The sequence below is a fragment of the Pelobates fuscus genome, chromosome 3, assembly GCF_036172605.1.
Source record: "Pelobates fuscus isolate aPelFus1 chromosome 3, aPelFus1.pri, whole genome shotgun sequence".
Lineage (NCBI taxonomy): Eukaryota > Metazoa > Chordata > Amphibia > Anura > Pelobatidae > Pelobates > Pelobates fuscus.
Window position 1 is genome coordinate 395,301,592 of NC_086319.1, and position 7,104 is coordinate 395,308,695.

The 7,104-nt window shown below is 41.7% G+C and overlaps 5 non-coding genes across 5 annotated transcripts; all 5 read left to right on the forward strand.

Moving 5' to 3' along the window:
- The first annotated feature begins 1,068 nt into the window (after nt 1-1,068).
- Nucleotides 1,069-1,140, forward strand: TRNAW-CCA (transfer RNA tryptophan (anticodon CCA)). The gene has a single exon. It is a non-coding gene; the product is annotated as a tRNA-Trp (tRNA).
- Nucleotides 1,141-1,931: 791 nt separating this feature from the next.
- On the forward strand, nt 1,932-2,013 carry TRNAL-AAG (transfer RNA leucine (anticodon AAG)). The gene has a single exon. It is a non-coding gene; the product is annotated as a tRNA-Leu (tRNA).
- An 836-nt stretch (nt 2,014-2,849) lies between these two features.
- On the forward strand, nt 2,850-2,921 carry TRNAW-CCA (transfer RNA tryptophan (anticodon CCA)). Its single transcript has one exon. It is a non-coding gene; the product is annotated as a tRNA-Trp (tRNA).
- Nucleotides 2,922-3,725: 804 nt separating this feature from the next.
- TRNAL-AAG (transfer RNA leucine (anticodon AAG)) lies at nt 3,726-3,807 on the forward strand. Its single transcript has one exon. It is a non-coding gene; the product is annotated as a tRNA-Leu (tRNA).
- A 1,728-nt stretch (nt 3,808-5,535) lies between these two features.
- TRNAL-AAG (transfer RNA leucine (anticodon AAG)) lies at nt 5,536-5,617 on the forward strand. Its single transcript has one exon. It is a non-coding gene; the product is annotated as a tRNA-Leu (tRNA).
- Nucleotides 5,618-7,104: the final 1,487 nt, after the last annotated feature.

Consider the following 7,104-nt stretch of genomic DNA (forward strand, 5'->3'; position numbering starts at 1 on the left):
CTAAATGAGCTATGCCGCCAGCAGTGCCACATGAGTGTGGAAAGATATTGTCGGGACTTGCAACCTTTTGACAAGAAAGAAAATGAAATGATCAGAACGCTGCCAAATGGCGTGCATGTTGTGAGTACACAGCCGCCGAAAACATGCGCAGGTAGCGTGGCCGAGCAGTCTAAGGCGCTGGATTAAGGCTCCAGTCTCTTCGGGGGCGTGGGTTCGAATCCCACCGCTGCCATCAAGCTCCTTTTTTCTTCCATAAACGCATCACGCCGTTTGAATACCGCTTCCTTATTTGCCACAAGGTGCAACTTACGTAGGCTTGGAAATGCACTTGTTTCATACTCCTTTGATCTTTAAACATGGAACAGTATCACAGAAAGTTACAAAAGTAATTCAGGATGAAAAGAAGACTCAGGTTCAATCATTCACCCACCCTTCTTCCCCTTGTTGTTCCAAATGAAGGAGAAAGGAAAAAAAATGAAAGACCTGAAGTCATTTTCAATTGTGCCCCAAATTGGGAAGCAGGATTCCTTTAGAACTCCATATTTGCATTTCTGATTTCTCCTTGGATCAACAAGCTGTGTCACAATACCCACTTTAGATACTATAGTGGCATAGTCTCCAGCTTTGCCACAAGAACATCGAGGCCATCCTCAAATACATCTACTGAATGCCATAAAACACCTTCTTTAGGAAGAGAATTTAACATCTTTCTTCTCACTTGAAAGAGGCCACAAATTGTCCTAAATATAAAGCTAGCAAAGAGTAAGTCACGTGGAGAATTCCACACCATGCACGATTCACCCCAGCATTTGCATGTTCCATTGTAATGTAATTAAACCGGTATGGCTTCACATTGCCGCAAACACAGAAACTGTCTAGCTGGTGCCTTTCTGTTTGGCTTTGCCTTCAATTACAGTGGTATTGTGCTGAAAAGAAAAGTACTTATTTTCTTTCCTCTTTAGGCTGAATATTTAATATGTCAGAATCTATCTAATTTTATGTCGGTTGGGGGAAATAACCTACCTTTGTTGGCTACTCTGTTGACGACCACTCCGACCTGCACAGTGAGACCTTGTGGCGCAACGGTAGCGCGTCTGACTCCAGATCAGAAGGTTGCGTGTTCAAATCACGTCGGGGTCATGCTGCATTTACTGTGGAGAAGAATAAGCACAGATCTCTTGTCATACCAGAGTTGGATAAAAAGCGCAAGGCACACGCCCCATGCTTAGCATATATTATCTATATATCCCGTACTTGGATTATTTCATTATGTTGATGGCCAAAACTGGAAAAGTCCTGCTGATCTACAGTAGGTAAAATTGACATGCTGCAGGATTCCTGACTGTTTCAAATGAATTCTGTGGTTTTTAACCTGGGGGTCGGGACCCAAAAATAGAGTCCTCTTGTTAATTTAGCGTGTCATTTCAAGGGTTCCTCCTTTTTTTTTTGCTTTACTCCCAGTCAAAACAGGTTAATGAATCGATTTCCTAGAGGCAGCATTTGAATGCTGAATACTGGGCACAGCACTTTCCCTATGCTGGTGGTGAATTGTTATCTTGTGTTTGCACCTGTAGGTGGTCATTTGACACGCTAGCAGCATTCACCTGAATGTAACACGAGGAACTTGCGCTTCAAACTCTTTTGATATATATATATATATATATTTATATATATTAGGATAATATTTGTTCTGTGTGAGAATAAATAGAGGGGGATGTGTAATATTTTAGAATTGATCTAGTTTTCTTGTATTTTTGCCGTCCTGTAGAGGTGAAGGCGCTCTAAATGACCTATGCCGCCAGCAGTGCCACATGAGTGTGGAAAGATATTGTCGGGACTTGCAACCTTTTGACAAGAAAGAAAATGAAATGATCAGAACGCTGCCAAATGGCGTGCGTGTTGTGAGTACACAGCCGCCGGAAACATGCGCAGGTAGCGTGGCCGAGCGGTCTAAGGCGCTGGATTAAGGCTCCAGTTTCTTCGGGGGCGTGGGTTCGAATCCCACCGCTGCCATCAAGCTCCTTTTTTCTTCCATAAACGCATCACGCCGTTTGAATACCGCTTCCTTATTTGCCACAAGGTGCAACTTACGTAGGCTTGGAAATGCACTTGTTTCATACTCCTTTGATATTTAAACATGGAACAGTATCACAGAAAGTTACAAAAGTAATTCAGGATGAAAAGAAGCCTCAGGTTCAACCATTCACCCACCCTTCTTCCCCTTGTTGTTCCAAATGAAGGAGAAAGGAAAAAAAATGAAAGACCTGAAGTCATTTTCAATTGTGCCCCAAATTGGGAAGCAGGATTCCTTTAGAACTCCATATTTGCATTTCCGATTTCTCCTTGGATCAACAAGCTGTGTCACAATACCCACTTTAGATACTATAGTGGCATAGTTTCCAGCTTTGCCACAAGAACATCGAGGCCATCCTCAAATACATCTACTGAATGCCATAAAACACCTTCTTTAGGAAGAGAATTTAACATCTTTCTTCTCACTTGAAAGAGGCCACAAATTGTCCTAAATATAAAGCTAGCAAAGAGTAAGTCACGTGGAGAATTCCACACCATGCACGATTCACCCCAGCATTTGCATGTTCCATTGTAATGTAATTAAACCGGTATGGCTTCACATTGCCGCAAACACAGAAACTGGCTAGCTGGTGCCTTTCTGTTTGGCTTTGCCTTCAATTACAGTGGTATTGTGCTGAAAAGAAAAGTACTTATTTTCTTTCCTCTTTAGGCTGAATATTTAATATGTCAGAATCTATCTAATTTTATGTCCGTTGGGGGAAATAACCTACCTTTGTTGGCTACTCTGTTGACGACCACTCTCACCTGCACAGTGAGACCTTGTGGCGCAACGGTAGCGCGTCTGACTCCAGATCAGAAGGTTGCGTGTTCAAATCACGTCGAGGTCATGCTGCTTTTACTTTGGAAAAGAATAAGCACAGATCTCTTGTCATACCAGAGTTGGATAAAAAGCGCAAGGCACACGCCCCATTCTTAGCATGCTTAGCATATATTATCTATATATCCCGTACTTGGATTATTTCATTATGTTGATGGACAAAACTGGAAAAGTCCTGCTGATCTACAGTAGGTAAAATTGACATGCTGCAGGATTCCTGACTGTTTCAAATGAATTCTGTGGTTTTTAACCTGGGGGTCGGGACCCAAAAATAGAGTCCTCTTGTTAATTTAGCGTGTCATTTTAAGGGTTCCTCCTTTTTTTTTTGCTTTACTCCCAGTCAAAACAGGTTCATGAATTGATTTCCTAGAGGCAGCATTTGAATGCTGAATACTGGGCACAGCACTTTCCCTATGCTGGTGGTGAATTGTTATCTTGTGTTTGCACCTGTTGGTGGTCATTTGACACGCTAGCAGCTTTCACCTGAATGTAACACGAGGAACTTGCGCTTCAAACTCTTTTGATATATATATATATATATATATATTTATATATATTAGGATAATATTTGTTCTGTGTGAGAATAAATAGAGGGGGATGTGTAATATTTTAGAATTGATCTAGTTTTCTTGTATTTTTGCCGTCCTGTAGAGGTGAAGGCGCTCTAAATGAGCTATGCCGCCAGCAGTGCCACTTGAGTGTGGAAAGATATTGTCGGGACTTGCAACCTTTTGACAAGAAAGAAAATGAAATGATCAGAACGCTGCCAAATGGCGTGCGTGTTGTGAGTACACAGCCGCCAGAAAAATGCGCAGGTAGCGTGGCCGAGCGGTCTAAGGCGCTGGATTAAGGCTCCAGTCTCTTCGGGGGCGTGGGTTCGAATCCCACCGCTGCCATCAAGCTCCTTTTTTCTTCCATAAACGCATCACGCCGTTTGAATACCGCTTCCTTATTTGCCACAAGGTGCAACTTACGTAGGCTTGGAAATGCACTTGTTTCATACTCCTTTGATCTTTAAACATGGAACAGTATCACAGAAAGTTACAAAAGTAATTCAGGATGAAAAGAAGACTCAGGTTCAACCATTCACCCACCCTTCTTCCCCTTGTTGTTCCAAATGAAGGAGAAAGGGAAAAAAATGAAAGACCTGAAGTCATTTTCAATTGTGCCCCAAATTGGGAAGCAGGATTCCTTTAGAACTCCATATTTGCATTTCCGATTTCTCCTTGGATCAACAAGCTGTGTCACAATACCCACTTTAGATACTATAGTGGCATAGTTTCCAGCTTTGCCACAAGAACATCGAGGCCATCCTCAAATACATCTACTGAATGCCATAAAACACCTTCTTTAGGAAGAGAATTTAACATCTTTCTTCTCACTTGAAAGAGGCCACAAATTGTCCTAAATATAAAGCTAGCAAAGAGTAAGTCACGTGCAGAATTCCACACCATGCACGATTCACCCCAGCATTTGCATGTTCCATTGTAATGTAATTAAACCGGTATGGCTTCACATTGCCGCAAACACAGAAACTGGCTAGCTGGTGCCTTTCTGTTTGGCTTTGCCTTCAATTACAGTGGTATTGTGCTGAAAAGAAAAGTACTTATTTTCTTTCCTCTTTAGGCTGAATATTTAATATGTCAGAATCTATCTAATTTTATGTCGGTTGGGGGAAATAACCTACCTTTGTTGGCTACTCTGTTGACGACCACCCCACCTGCACAGTGAGACCTCTTGGCGCAACGGTAGCGCGTCTGACTCCAGATCAGAAGGTTGCGTGTTCAAATCACGTCGGGGTCATGCTGCTTTTGCTTTGGAGAAGAATAAGCACAGATCTCTTGTCATACCAGAGTTGGATAAAAAGCGCAAGGCACACGCCCCATTCTTAGCATGCTTAGCATATATTATCTATATATCCCGTACTTGGATTATTTCATTATGTTGATGGACAAAACTGAAAAAGTCCTGCTGATCTACAGTAGGTAAAATTGACATGCTGCAGGATTCCTGACTGTTTCAAATGAATTCTGTGGTTTTTAACCTGGGGGTCGGGACCCAAAAATAGAGTCCTCTTGTTAATTTAGCGTGTCATTTTAAGGGTTCCTTCTTTTTTTTTTTGCTTTACTCCCAGTCAAAACAGGTTCATGAATTGATTTCCTAGAGGCAGCATTTGAATGCTGAATACTGGGCACAGCACTTTCCCTATGCTGGTGGTGAATTGTTATCTTGTGTTTGCACCTGTTGGTGGTCATTTGACACGCTAGCAGCTTTCACCTGAATGTAACACGAGGAACTTGCGCTTCAAACTCTTTTGATATATATATATATATATATATATATATATATATATATATTTATATATATTAGGATAATATTTGTTCTGTGTGAGAATAAATAGAGGGGGATGTGTAATATTTTAGAATTGATCTAGTTTTCTTGTATTTTTGCCGTCCTGTAGAGGTGAAGGCGCTCTAAATGAGCTATGCCGCCAGCAGTGCCACATGAGTGTGGAAAGATATTGTCGGGACTTGCAACCTTTTGACAAGAAAGAAAATGAAATGATCAGAACGCTGCCAAATGGCGTGCGTGTTGTGAGTACACAGCCGCCAGAAACATGCGCAGGTAGCGTGGCCGAGCGGTCTAAGGCGCTGGATTAAGGCTCCAGTCTCTTCGGGGGCGTGGGTTCGAATCCCACCGCTGCCATCAAGCTCCTTTTTTCTTCCATAAACGCATCACGCCGTTTGAATACCGCTTCCTTATTTGCCACAAGGTGCAACTTACGTAGGCTTGGAAATGCACTTGTTTCATACTCCTTTGATCTTTAAACATGGAACAGTATCACAGAAAGTTACTAAAGTAATTCAGGATAAAAAGAAGACTCAGGTTCAACCATTCACCCACCCTTCTTCCCCTTGTTGTTCCAAATGAAGGAGAAAGGGAAAAAAATGAAAGACCTGAAGTCATTTTCAATTGTGCCCCAAATTGGGAAGCAGGATTCCTTTAGAACTCCATATTTGCATTTCCGATTTCTCCTTGGATCAACAAGCTGTGTCACAATACCCACTTTAGATACTATAGTGGCATAGTTTCCAGCTTTGCCACAAGAACATCGAGGCCATCCTCAAATACATCTACTGAATGCCATAAAACACCTTCTTTAGGAAGAGAATTTAACATCTTTCTTCTCACTTGAAAGAGGCCACAAATTGTCCTAAATATAAAGCTAGCAAAGAGTAAGTCACGTGCAGAATTCCACACCATGCACGATTCACCCCAGCATTTGCATGTTCCATTGTAATGTAATTAAACCGGTATGGCTTCACATTGCCGCAAACACAGAAACTGGCTAGCTGGTGCCTTTCTGTTTGGCTTTGCCTTCAATTACAGTGGTATTGTGCTGAAAAGAAAAGTACTTATTTTCTTTCCTCTTTAGGCTGAATATTTAATATGTCAGAATCTATCTAATTTTATGTCGTTTGGGGGAAATAACCTACCTTTGTTGGCTACTCTGTTGACGACCACTGGGACCTGCACAGTGAGGCCTTGTGGCTCAACGGTAGCGCGTCTGACTCCAGATCAGAAGGTTGCGTGTTCAAATCACGTCGGGGTCATGCTGCTTTTGCTTTGGAGAAGAATAAGCACAGATCTCTTGTCATACCAGAGGTGGATAAAAAGCGCAAGGCACACGCCCCATGCTTAGCATGCTTAGCATATATTATCTATATATCCCGTACTTGGATTATTTCATTATGTTGATGGCCAAAACTGGAAAAGTCCTGCTGATCTACAGTAGGTAAAATTGACATGCTGCAGGATTCCTGACTGTTTCAAATGAATTCTGTGGTTTTTAACCTGGGGGTCGGGACCCAAAAATAGAGTCCTCTTGTTAATTTAGCGTGTCATTTTAAGGGTTCCTCCTTTATTTTTTGCTTTACTCACAGTCAAAACAGGTTCATGAATTGATTTCCTAGAGGCAGCATTTGAATGCTGAATACTGGGCACAGCACTTTCCCTATGCTGGTGGTGAATTGTTATCTTGTGTTTGCACCTGTTGGTGGTCACTTGACACGCTAGCAGCTTTCACCTGAATGTAACACGAGGAACTTGCGCTTAAAACTCTTTTGATATATATATATATATATATATATATTTATATATATTAGGATAATATTTGTTCTGTGTGAGAATAA